The sequence below is a fragment of the Prenolepis imparis genome, unplaced genomic scaffold (genome assembly GCF_030444845.1).
Source record: "Prenolepis imparis isolate NDT839.2.m4 unplaced genomic scaffold, iyPreImpa1.0 SCAF_6, whole genome shotgun sequence".
Lineage (NCBI taxonomy): Eukaryota > Metazoa > Arthropoda > Insecta > Hymenoptera > Formicidae > Prenolepis > Prenolepis imparis.
Window position 1 is genome coordinate 11,407,939 of NW_028141164.1, and position 14,024 is coordinate 11,421,962.

The following is a 14,024-nucleotide window of genomic DNA, read 5'->3' on the forward strand; positions in this document are numbered from 1 at the left end:
TTTCTGCCGGAAATTAGAAACACATATGTGTATATATATATTAAATATGTAGGAGGCTTATTGTATCTATTTTGCATTATTATTATGAATTGTTAAGAGCATTCTATTGAAAATACGGTGATGATTATTAGTTGCAAATTATCGACACAGATGGAACGGAAGAGAGAAACGGATAATCACGTCCCCTGATCTCATTCTATCCATTATTATCAGATCGTTGCACCTATTACGTAACCGCGAGGCTTTATCCTTATCCTCATTATCTGACATAATCGATAATGATCCTCTTCGATAAGCTAGGCTAACAAGGACGAACAATCTTTTCTATTTCAAGCTCGTCGATCTAACGCGCCATCGGTAGCATAGCAATTTCGAGACAAAGGATGTGTATGTAAATGTGTGTGAGAGAACTCTTATATATTCAAATTTCTCTCTTTCAACTCGATATATGAAAATTCTGTAGGTAACTTTGCTTGTCGCAATAGATACTGTAATTTCTACAAATTTATTATAAGAACACATCGCTATAAATTTCGTTCGATTTGGATATGTGCTTCGAGATATTTGTAGATCTGACATGAAACGAATAATATATCTATAAGGCGAGACAGATACATATATTTTTAAAGAGAAATATGTGCAAAATTTAAATGGAAATCGAAACGCGTAAAATAGAAAGTGTGCAGTTTTTTTGTTAATTTAACGCGATTGCTGTCACGTTCAGTAGATATTTATTATTTTTAGATATTTATTATTTATAATATGAAATACTATAATATTATAAAAAATATTAGATAATTAAATAAAAACACGTAATTTACATATCTTTTTTTTTTTCCAGAAAATACTTTCGGTTTATAAAAATCATATTGCTGAGAGATAATTTCTTTTGTAAACTTTTGTGCCTTATTAAGATGCAGTTGTAAGAAAAAAGTTCTAGGTACGCGCAGAGTTTACATATCTTAAACTTTAACAATGTCTACACAAACGTATCATATATAAATATACATTTTTATCCGAAAGTTTAGCGAAGAATTTCTTCCTCGAAAGTGCGTTTCGGAATATATAAGCGTCTTCGAAAGACACACACCGCGTATCGTCGATACGCGAAATGCTCACAAGCATCTCGTATCAGTTGGTCCTCTTATTTATGACCCGACATAAATCCTTGTATGTTCAGCCACGCGCTGATGCAACGCGACTAGCATCCCTGCTCGACGGATACGTTTGTCGTGCTCGACTATAGTTACGGTTTCACCACTGCGAAAGTCTCCGACCTACGTATGCGCAATGCCTCATGGTTTTTCCAAGATTATTCAAAATATTCTCTGCTTGCAATTTTTGTGATAATTCTAATTTATAGCAAGTACACTGAGAGAATTTTCTCTTAAAATTTACTCTAAAAATCATAGTAATTGTGGGACAATATGGTATGGAAAGAATTTTGAGAATTTTTCTGATTAATATTTTTGTCACAACAAAAATAATAATATCTATCACAATAAAATATAAAACATGTTTGATTAATTTTACTAAACTGCATAGTAAAATAAATCAAACATATTTTATATTATATTGTAATAGATATTATTTTTATTGTGATAAATATTAATCACAGAAATTCTCATAAAATTCTTTACATACCATATTATCCCACGATTACCGCATGATTTTCAAGATAAATTCTAAGAGAAAATTCTCTCTGTATATAATAATATATTTACATACATAAAGATTCTAATTAATAAAATTATTACGTTTAGTGAATTGTAACTGTTTTAGAAAGATTTCCATTAACAAAATATTATTATATATTTTTACATTCAGTGAAGTGTTGAATTTTGTAAATTGAAAGTATTCTCATATCGATAAATACATCAATAAAGTAAGACAAATATAGTTATATTCTTATTGTTACTGTTGATTTACAGTTGATGCTACTTTCCAAAGCGAGATATTTCATACAAATAGTATTTTTACACTATGAGATATAAAAATTTGTCTGAAAAAATTAAATGCGTCTGCTTTATATTTCAACTTTATTTCATATTCTGGAATTTTGTGTTAAATTGCATAAGCAGAATCAATCTTGAAATAGAGAGAGAGCGAATAAAAACATTTTAAAATTATTCTATAAATAATGTTTGAAAATATCTTTAAACCTCAGCTTTAGTTTAAATATTTAGCTATTCGCAGTGTTTGTCTTATTTCTTCAAAAATACACACTTTAAAATCTCTTTTACTACAATGCAAAGAAAATCTTGAAGCAATCTTATCGTCGCTTCCTACAAAATGAAAATCATTTTCAATCAGCTTGAAAAATAATTGCTCGAGTTTTTCATTAAACGCTATTACATTGTAAAAAAGTATGTAAAATTATATTTATTGCTCATGTAATCTTGTAATATTTTTTTTATAATTTGTTTAACGTGGTATTCCCCTTTTCCCCTTTTTTTCTCCCCGAGTAGCGATCGTTTCGGGTGAAATCTCTTTGCGAGGACGCACTTAAAAATCTTGAAGAACGCGTTTTGCCGACGTATTTTGACTTTAACCGCCCGTCTCACGAGAGATCCGTGTTCTATGAGCTTACGGTCGCTTTTACTACCAACAATGGGAATCCAACGGCGTATATAACGTCGTCTCCCGACACAACCTCCGGGAATCCGTGAAACGAGGCGAGCAACCCTGCGAAATCGTCAAACCACCCTTCGGGCGACGGTCTGCGCGACTCGCGATTACTTACTTAGCGAGTGTCTCTCGGTCCGTCGGTGTTCCTTACTCCGGATTCAAAGGCGTCTTATGGGGAATTCGTGCGGCTTCCCGTTTCCTCAAAACCGGTACTTATGTACCTGTTAGACGGAACGTGCACGGATTGCAACGAGAGAATGTACTCTCCTCCGACTTCCGGCCATGTTAACGCAAGACTGGGAATCCTTCCAAAGGGGATTATAAGCTCTCGATTCCTCAACACGCGCTTTCCTCCCTCTCAACAAGACGGAGAGAGAAAGTTATTATTACTATCTGATAATAATAATTTTTATACCTAATAGATATGTATATAAGTATTATTATCATTAATGTCTTATTACAGTAATATTATATAATTTTTTTAAGAAAGATGAATTTTTTTCTGAACAATTTACCTTTTTTTTATTACAGACGATCACTGAGTTTCATTGATGTAATAATTATTTATGTGTGTACCTGCATTATTTAGTTTAAAGACAAGAGTATCTCGAATTATTGATTTTGCCTTTCAATTAACTTTTATAAAACTTTTATAAAACTTATATATTCTGCTAGACTGTTTTAGCTCCAATTATCAATTATTAGGTATTATTTTGTGACTCTTTCTTGTTGTACGTTTATTTATTTTTTACTAAGAGATGAAATATGAATGTTTAATTATATGTATAATCTCATATACCGGTCGTAAATAATATTTGACGTTTTCGATTAATTTGCGTGAATCGCGAATATGTATAAAATTTAACATTTACATATAAAATCGCTCAGCATATCCTTCGACTTTCTCGACTTCCGAATTCCATCTATTTTGCTCGAAACTTTTTCGTGATCACGTTGGATCACGAAGCAGAATGACTGATCCCGATTGGCTTTTTCCATCCAATTTCAGGAAACGTACTGAATGACTGCGTAAAGAATCGTATATGAACGCGAAAACTTGCACGCTATGAAAGGTACAACTATGAAAATTTCGTGAAATTTTTACATCTTGCAAAGTGCATATCTGCAACCACGCACCTTTAGACTATCATTTCTTTGTCTCAATAAAATATCAATAGAGCAAATAGAACATTTTAGAAATGGAATATGGACACTTAAAGTAGTTTAAAATCCAATATCACGTATATTTTAACATCGCACAAAAGTTATAATAATCGTCTGTTCGCGTCCGATTTCGCCATGCGAAAATGAAAAAAAAGTGCGTAGAGTGTGAAAACTAGCTATATTGGACTGCATTGTTTCTCTGAAAGTTTACACAAACGCAACAGCGTATTGTTCTCATTCGAATAGATGACTCTTCTCGCCATTATTTTTAATTAAAACGCCCGTAAAGCGTGAAAAGTAAATTCTTCTAATTCCAAAATGTATTTTCGCGCTATCGCTAAATTCACAATTTCGTTGTCGTTCAATAATGGAGACACATAGGGCAGATCAAGCGCGGAAAGGACTGTTAATACCGTTATCAAATGCGCGAATGTTTCGAAATCCTTCCCTCGAAACCAAATTTTGCAAAACTCCCTCAGATGTTTTGCGTACAGCTGCTTTCGTCGCGCGAAATGCGCAGCACAAATGCGAATCCATTTGCTATGTTAAAATATGCAGGCGATAGCCTTTGAAGTCACTTTACCCAGGCGCCCATTGTGGAAGCTTTGAGTCGAGTGTTCCGGATCGTTTCGCGTCCCGTGCATCTCAAGTTTCTTTACGAAAGGTTAACCGCTTCCGCCGGCGAGTTTTAATTGCGAGCTTCAATTGCGAACTGTTTGCAATTTAGTAAACATCTACGAGGCAAAGTAATCTCTCTCTCTCTCTCTCTCTCTCTCTCTCTCTCTCTCTCTCTCTCTCGCTGACCCCGTCAGCAGCCACGCGTTGAAACGCGTTGAGATAAATATGGATACCGCGTCGAGGATGGATACAAATCAAAAGAGAGCTCTGTCGAAAGAGGAATATTTTAAATTTCGAGAGAGTTAAAGGAGAGAGGCGAACAAAGTATACACCCACACAAGTACGGCTTTGATTATCCCGTTACACGCATCTTTCTCAAACGAATGGGCGTAATGAAGTAACCGAATATATTCCCCTTTAGCCTTAAATAACGAGCAACGATATTCAGGTCGAGCAAAGCACAAACCGGCGATTACGCATGTACAAACATTTTTTTCTCTCGAAAAAAAAAAATATATATATACATAATACGCGCATATACGAGAGAATTAACGAGCGAGCGCGGGACGATATCGTCGGGGCTTATCATCGATCATAAGGTGGCAGAAGTCGGCGTTCCAGATCGATGGATGAGTCTACAATTTCGTTTCGTGTCGCGATAAAGCTGTATACGCCGTGTAGGTGGTTTTTCCGGTCATATATCCCCACGTATGTGCATAAACAGCCACCCACGCGGAAGCCGCGCCACGTTCGCGTGGGCGGCTGTGCAAAGTCACATCGCGAAAGTGCACACGGTGCATGCCCTGCATCACATCGCATTTATCTGTATCATTCTTGGCAAGCCCGTCACGTCCGTAAGATTTCACTCTTTCTCTCTATCTCTTCGCCGCGTGTATGTACACGTGTCCATTCAGAGAAAGAAAGGAACCAATTCCTCCTCCTCTCTGTTGTTCTTTCGCGGCTTTGTGTACATACAGAAGTGTGTAACACGATGATAAAATCGGCGATTTTTGGAGGCGATATCTTTGGAGCTCGACGGACAAGATAGAACATTGCAGAAGACTTAAAATTTTTATGTATAATTATTCGCGTCGTTAGAGATAGAGTATAGAAGTCGACATGAGACCTCGTGAACTGATATATTTCTATTTTCCGGAAATTTTGATAATATTAATATATTATTCTACGTTCAAGATCGGTTTTATATTAATATAACTGAAATGCATGTGTTAAGAAGTTGAAGAACAGAATGAACTCGTTTAATCGAGTCTCTTAACTGGAATAATGATATTTTCGACGCCGTTGCGCGCGAAAGAATCTAACTCCGCTTCTTTGGATTCGAATAAAGGGAATAAAACGCGCGGGAAAACGCGATGAAAGTCGAGAAAGTAGTAAGAGAGTGTCTCAACCTCGACGGGAAAGGAAATCGCGAGAGAGAACGGGGAAGCTTGTCGCTTAAACTTTATAACATATACAGTCCGGTCAGGGAACCCGAATAGACACCGAGAGGCGATAAAAAACGAATGATGCAGCGGATGTTAGCTAAGAACTGAGAAAAGTAAAAACGTCAGCTACTCTCGCAACTTTTTTAATAATGCGCCAATAATAAAGAATCGAGACGAAAGCAGTCACTATGAAAAAACGATTGGATCGTGTGATCTTGATAAAATTAAATTAAGTTTTATATATAATATATACGCTAGCGGATCCTGACGTCGTTAATGGGGGGGGTTTTGCAAAATTATTTTATTTAATATTTTTGGTTTCATGATTAGCTTTTATTCCAGGATCAACGACGTCGATAGCTCTTTAATGTTTGTTTTTCTTTATATTTCTTAAACAAATTCAGCAAAACTGTTTCTTTTAATTTGTAGGGGGGGGGGGGTTTACCCCTCCAGGATCCGCCAGTGTATATATATATATATATATATATTATATAGATATAAAGAATTTCTCGCCTAATTATTTTCATGCAACGAAATTATCTCATTATTTCGTCCTATGTCTGACTTAATCTATACTTAACTCCTTGAATGCGTAATGAGTATAATTTACAATGTATCTTATACATACATATTGTATATATTATATATAATAGATATAAAGAATTTCGCCTAATTATTTTCGTGCAACAAAATTATCTCATTATTTCGTCCTATGTCTGACTTAATCTAAACTTAACTCCTTGAATGCGTAATGAGTATAATTTACACAATGTATCTTATATATACATATTGTATATATTATATAGATATAAAGAATTTTGCCTAATTATTTTCGTGCAACGAAATTATCTCATTATTTCGTCGTATGTCTGACTTAATCTAAACTTAACTCCTTGAATGCGTAATGAGTAGAGTATAATTTCCAGTATATCTTATACTTTTATATAAATATATATATATGTATATTATATAGATATAAAGAATTTGGCCTAATTATTTTCTTGCAACGAAATTATCTCATCATTTCGTCGTATGCGTTACGCATTCAAGGAGTTAAGTATAGATTAAATCAGACATAGGATGAAATAATGGATAATTTCATGCACGAAAATAATTAGTCGAAATTCTTTATATATATATAATATATACAATATGTATGTATAAGATACACTGTAAATTATACTCATTACGCATTCAAGGAGTTAAGTATAGATTAAGTCAGACATACGACCAAATGATGAGATAATTTCGTTGCACGAAAATAATTAGGCAAAATTCTTTATATCTATATAATATATACAATATGTATGTATAAGATACACTGTAAATTATACTCATTACGCATTCAAGGAGTTAAGTTTAGATTAAGTCAGACACATACGACAAAATAATGAGATAATTTCGTTGCACGAAAATAATTAGGCGAAATTCTTTGTATCTATATAATATATATTATATACATATAAAGAATTTCACCTAATTATTTTCGTGCAATGAAATTATCTCATCATTTCGTCCTATGTCTGACTTAATCTAAACTTAACTCCTTGAATGTGTAATGAGTAGAGTATAATTTCCAGTATATCTTATACTTTTATATAAATATATATATATATATGTATATTATATAGATATAAAGAATTTGGCCTAATTATTTTCTTGCAACGAAATTATCTCATCATTTCGTCGTATGCGTTACGCATTCAAGGAGTTAAGTATAGATTAAGTCAGACATAGGATGAAATAATGGATAATTTCATGCACGAAAATAATTAGTCGAAATTCTTTATATATATATATAATATATACAATATGTATGTATAAGATACACTGTAAATTATACTCATTACGCATTCAAGGAGTTAAGTATAGATTAAGTCAGACATACGACCAAATGATGAGATAATTTCGTTGCACGAAAATAATTAGGCAAAATTCTTTATATCTATATAATATATACAATATGTATGTATAAGATACACTGTAAATTATACTCATTACGCATTCAAGGAGTTAAGTTTAGATTAAGTCAGACATACGACAAAATAATGAGATAATTTCGTTGCACGAAAATAATTAGGCGAAATTCTTTGTATCTATATAATATATATTATATACATATAAAGAATTTCACCTAATTATTTTCGTGCAATGAAATTATCTCATCATTTCGTCCTATGTCTGACTTAATCTATACTTAACTCCTTGAATGCGTAATGAGTATAATTTACAGTGTATCTTATACTTATATATATACACTAGCGGATCCTGACGTCGATAGCTCTTTAATGTTTGTTTTTCTTTATTTATATTTTTTAAACAAATTCAGCAAAACTGTTTCTTTTAATTTGCAAGGGGGGGGGGGTTAACCTCAAACTCCCCCCCCATCTGCCAGTGAATATATATATGTACACTGAAAGAATTTTCTCTTAGAATTTATCCTAAAAATCATGGTAATCGTGGGACAATATAATATGGAAAGAATTTTATGAGAATTTCTCTGATTGATATTTATCACAATAAAAACAATCATATCTATTATTTATTACAATATAATATAAAACATGTTTGATTAATTTTACTAAACTGCATTAGTACTATGCATACTTTACTATGCAGTTTAGTGAAATTAATCAAACATGTTTTATATTATATTGTAATAAATAATAGATATTATTGTTTTTATTGTGATAAATATTAATCAGCATAAAATTTTTTCCATACCATATTGTCTCACAATTACCTGATTTTCAGGGTAAATTCTAAGAGAAAATTCTCTCTGTGTAATAATAATTTTTTTTCCATCTATGAGTTTTTTTCTCATAAAAAATAATTAGTGAATTTTTGTAAATTGTAAATAGTAATACTGGCTTTTAAATTTTAAATCGACCTTTGTTCTCGTATCGTGCGCCTGTGTCAGCTTGTTACAGTAGTTACATAATCTTTGGCCTCACTATAGTTGGCGTTACCTAGCTAGAAGGCTGCTACAACGGGACCTATTCTACTTGACGTCCGACATGATTGCCATCGTGGTTGTCACTCATTGTCAGATTACAGCTACGTCTCCGCCGCTTTTAGCAGCGGCATTTCGTTAATCTTTCGCGATGTCTATAATGGAGAATATCAAACTGTCTCCTTCATTCCCAGCAAATGTACTTTAATAAGTATTGTATAAATTATATATTCATATAGAGATTTTTTAAAAATTATTTAAATATATAACACTACAAAGCAAGTAAGCTTTTTCTCACTCATAATTTCTGTGTATTATATTTGAAAAAAGTATCTTTATCAATTTAAAAAGAAATGTTTTTCCTTAAATTATCTGTTATGGAAGCAGTAATAGTTTTTAACTTATAAATAATGAAAGTTAGAGATTGTTTCTGTTTCTCTCTCACACGCGCGCGAAATGAGAATCAGATCTTATTCATTATGTAATTTTAAACCGACTTTAACAGAATTTCAATTTGATTACAGAGTCATGTAAACAGATATTTAGAATGATTAAATGTTAAAAAAACAGAGAAAAATGAATTAATCAAAGCGTCTCTAAATAAAGACAAGTACAGTTGACGGATTCTTTTCAATTGTACTTAATTCTCGTAAAATTAGACGATGTAATCCTAATAAGACAAATATATGCTTAATAACAGCGTCATTTTTTTATAGTCTATTGATGCGGCAATTCGGACGATTTATTGTTCACAAACAAGAATGCAAGCACTATGTGATAAATCCAATGTGATTAAGTTACGAACGGTGAGATTTATGTGGGGAAACGTAGCGTACAATATGCGAATGGATGGACGGCACATAAATGCCGCAAATTTATCAAGGGAAATGTAAACATTATGAATCTGCTCGTTATTGTATGAAATTCATCGTTATTCATTGACTTTTCTTTTTACAAACGCGTTTAAAGTTTTATGGTATTGCATATTAAAATTGATATAAAATTAATTTTCTCGAGAACTGTAAGAGAAATAGCGAGATTTAGCAGTACATTTGAAGCGCTTATACTTAAATGCAATTTAATACATTTAATGGATTACACATATATGTATATTTTACTAACGAAATAAATTTCTCTGAAAAGGAAGTTCTGTCATATCTTATTTAAAGCTGAAAAGCTTCAAATGTATTAAGCTTAAAACCGATGTTTCCATATAACAGTGAATTACAGTATATCTGTACACAGAGAGAATTTTCTTTTACAATAGAATTTACCCTGAAAATCATGGTAATCGTGGGACAATATATGATATGGAAAGAATTTTATGATATAATTTTATGATATAAAGAAATTTCTTTGATTAATATTTATCATAATAAAAATAATAATATCTCTATTACAATAAAATATAAAATATGTTTGATTAATTTTACTATGCAGTTTAGTGATTTTTGGAGGTTAATTTTAAGAGAAAATCTCAGTGTATTTTAATTATATTATATTTAAATTTGTGTTATTTTTTTATGTGCAATAAATTCTCGCAAGAATCCTAAAAATTCGCGCAATTGCTTTTTCATTTATTTTGTTGTTATCATTTATATCGTATACATGTTTTTATCGACAATTAAAATATAATATTTTAATCTGACATTTTTGACACCTCTTTGAAACTTTCCAGTTTCATTTCAAATCAAACCACTTGACTTGGCACAATGTAACGAAATTATTTTCACAGAGGAATAAATAACACACAATGTGTTTCGCAATTAATACACATTTATTATATGAATAAGGCTTTTAATCAACTTTAGAAATATTTCCATGATCAGAGTTCAATAATTATATAATTTTCTCATTTTATGGAGAAAATAAAATTTTATTAATCATTCGAAATAATTTAAGAGTTTTCTTTCGCGTCAAAAATGGAAAGAAACACAACTTTATTTATGTAAGTAAATAATTAATGATCCTCTTCAAATATTGCCTAGTGATATTTATAAGTAAACGACTTGTACAAAATTAAAATAATATTGTTAGTTTCAATTATAAATGTTGTATAAATGTGTTTTTCATGGAATATGATAATTTCATGACAGATGTTGACAGCCATATTATTTCTTAGACGAGTTATTATCTCTCTCTATCAGTTTCTAATTAATTAAACCAAAGATGGTGATATTAAGATAATTATTTTGATACTCTTTGTATTTTCTCTCAACGATGTATATCCGCGACAATCGATCGAACAACAAAGCTTTGAACTAATGAAATTCCAGCCAGTGTGTAAAAGAGATACAAACTAGCTGATGCGAGCACGAGAGAAGAGAAGAGAAGAGAAAAGAGCAGTCTCGGCCGAACCGCAACCAGTTTCTCCAATATTTCATTAAAATTATTTGGAAAACTAGCAATAAAAAAAAATTGATAACAACTGCTCGTGGAGGTTGCTTTTATCGATAAATTGGCGCAGTGTGCTCGTTCTACGTCTTTTTTACTTGTGCTCTTATTCTTTTTTTTTTTATGTCGCTGTCTCTAATTTGTTGTACATAGCTTCAGGAGTTTTGTCCCCAACATACATATAACTGTATCATTGATTATATTTCCAATCCCATTACTATAAAATTAATAAATACCCGTAAATAAAAGCTTGTTTGTTTCACAGGCTAAGTGTTTTCTTCAATATTAAAGAGCATTACAATATTATTAGAATATGAAAATATTGATCGATATACTTAATATAGACAGATATACATGGAAATATTTGCAAGTGTTATTCAAGTTCATAAATCTGACTTAAATTGTGATTTATTTTATTCAGTATCCACGATTTTCAAGTAAAGTTTAATGAAAAGAACATGAATGATAATATTTTTAACTAGAAAAATTATTTATCTTTTTACTTATCGTAAATTATTCTTTGTACTTTTATAATTCAGAATTAATATTTCTTTCGTAATAAATATTACAAATAAAGAAATGTTTTATAATATTGCAGTATTATTTATATAGATAGAACATGAAAGAAAATGTGGACGACCGCTAAAAATATTTAATTTACGTTTTTGCATGCATATGAATGAGAGTTTTAGATTACAGTGAGCTCTTTCAGGCTCTTTGATTTTTAACAAACTATTTTTTATCGTCTTAATCTACATTATCTTTAAACGAAAAATAATTTATTACTCACCGATACGATGCGTAATGGTGAAGTTGTAGTACACAATATTGATCTGTAAAATACAAATATATTTAATTAATATTTAATTAATACATTAAAGAGAGAGAGAGAGAGAGAGAGAGAGAGAGAGAGAGAGAGAGAGAGAGAGAGAGAGAGAGAGAGAGAACGTAAAGTTAAAAATAATTAATATTTCACAAAATAATCCACGCACAAAGAAATTTTTTTATTAATCTTTTGAATAGATTTAATAAATAGGAGTACATAATTTTGAAACAAAAAATTTATTTAGATATAAACTTTTATAAATTATGAGCCTGCAAAATTTGCTTAACAGAATTGTTATTTGTTCTCATTTTTATAATACCTATACTATATTTGCCCATAATATGACAATCTCCTCATGATTTTCTCCTCGACACTTTCGATACTACATGCTTACTTACAAAATAAATGATATTTATTATCAATAATTTAAAATTGTAACTCGAATATAACCAACAAATAAATAATTTTTAGGATAATATATATATATAGTGTATAATACCTTAATATACAATACCGTATATATAATTATGATTATAGCGATGACAGCATTAATTACAGTAATGAATTGATTCCGCTTCGACACTCGTTAATCGATCGAAATTTAATCTACATTACACGTACACTTTTATATGCCAGAAATAATCGCGCGCCATAGATTACAGAATCTCTCAAGTTCGAATTCCGCTCGAGCATTGTGGTCCAATTCCGCGATACCGAGTTTGCAAATGCGCGCTAATGACATACAGCTGTCATTGCGAAACTGTGGAATCGGACGTCAAGGTGGCGTTGCGCGCGCATCTACTGTGTATTACTCCGCGGTCATTCGTAGTGCCGGGTACCGGGTGTTGTTGTGTTGCAGATATAATCACGCTTGAATGTCGAGAAATATGAATATCAACGGACGAAATCAGTGATCGCTGCAATTGATGCTGTGGATGTCATTGTTATGTATCATTACTTTATGATACTGCAGTCGTAAGACTCGGTATCATAATGTAATGGTTGATATATATAACAGTAACATTCACAGCATCAATTGCAACGATCACTCTGATTTCGTTTTTCGATATTCATAATTCTCGATACTCAAGCATCATTATATCTGCACAGTTTCGCGAGCGATTATACTTGCAACAAAAATAACATAATCATCTCATCGTATTTGCGAGTTACGATTGTAAATTATATACATAAAATATCGCGAATAAATAGCGTCCGCGGAAGTAAACGTATCGAGAGTATCGGGAGCATCGGGAGTGTTGAAATCGTAGCATCGGGAGTGTTGAAATTGTAGCATCGGGAGTGTTGAAATCGTAGCATCGGGAGTGTTGAAATCGTAGCGTTATATTATGCGTCAATATAGTAATATCACATCGGTGTGAATATGCAACGGTTTCGTCAAGTTCGCGTGATGTAGCTTCAATATCACCATTATTAAAGTGAGTATTTAAATTTGTCGGGAAAAATTAAGTTAAATATCTTCTCTGTAAGTAAGTGTGTAGTATCAGAAATATCGAAATAAGTATCAGACTGTTGCATTATTTAAATATAATATATTACGTGATAGCATGATGATTATTTCGTCCCGCGCAATCATAATTCGAAGCGCGCGCATGCATATGTGTGTGTATATATATATATATATATATATATATATATATACACACTATTAAATATCAGTGAAACAATTTCAGTATTATAGATAGAATTTCATCTGGCTTATAAATCTGAATACAAGATTTTATTAGCTTCGCAGATTAAAATATTGATTTACTCCACTCAAAATTTGTTTTGTAATTCAATATCGAGGTTGCAAATATTTTTATTAATATAATATTTTTAAAAATATAACGTTATTGTTCTTAAAACAATTAATATTTTAATACATTTTTTTTATGAAAAAATTTATTAGAAATTAATGTTTGTATAATTTTACATAGGTATACACACTTTAAAAATTATAACATTTAATAATCCGCTTAATTCTAAATATAAA

At 31.4% G+C, this 14,024-nt stretch overlaps 1 protein-coding gene and 1 long non-coding RNA gene across 5 annotated transcripts in view; one reads left to right on the forward strand and one right to left on the reverse strand.

The window, feature by feature from the left end:
* The window catches only part of LOC145936955 (uncharacterized), a 141,034-nt gene that overhangs the window by 88,711 nt on the left and 38,299 nt on the right, over nt 1–14,024 (forward strand). The window lies entirely within an intron of this gene.
* Nucleotides 1–14,024, reverse strand: part of LOC145936943 (1-phosphatidylinositol 4,5-bisphosphate phosphodiesterase epsilon-1) — a 129,768-nt gene that overhangs the window by 84,534 nt on the left and 31,210 nt on the right. For 3 of the 4 annotated variants that reach the window (XM_083039627.1, XM_083039624.1, XM_083039626.1), the window contains exon 3: nt 11,993–12,035. The exons of the other annotated variant lie outside the window; for it this stretch is intronic. The gene's annotated coding sequence lies outside the window, so the exon portion shown is untranslated. The remainder of the gene's footprint in view (nt 1–11,992; nt 12,036–14,024) is intronic. 4 annotated transcript variants of the gene reach the window in all.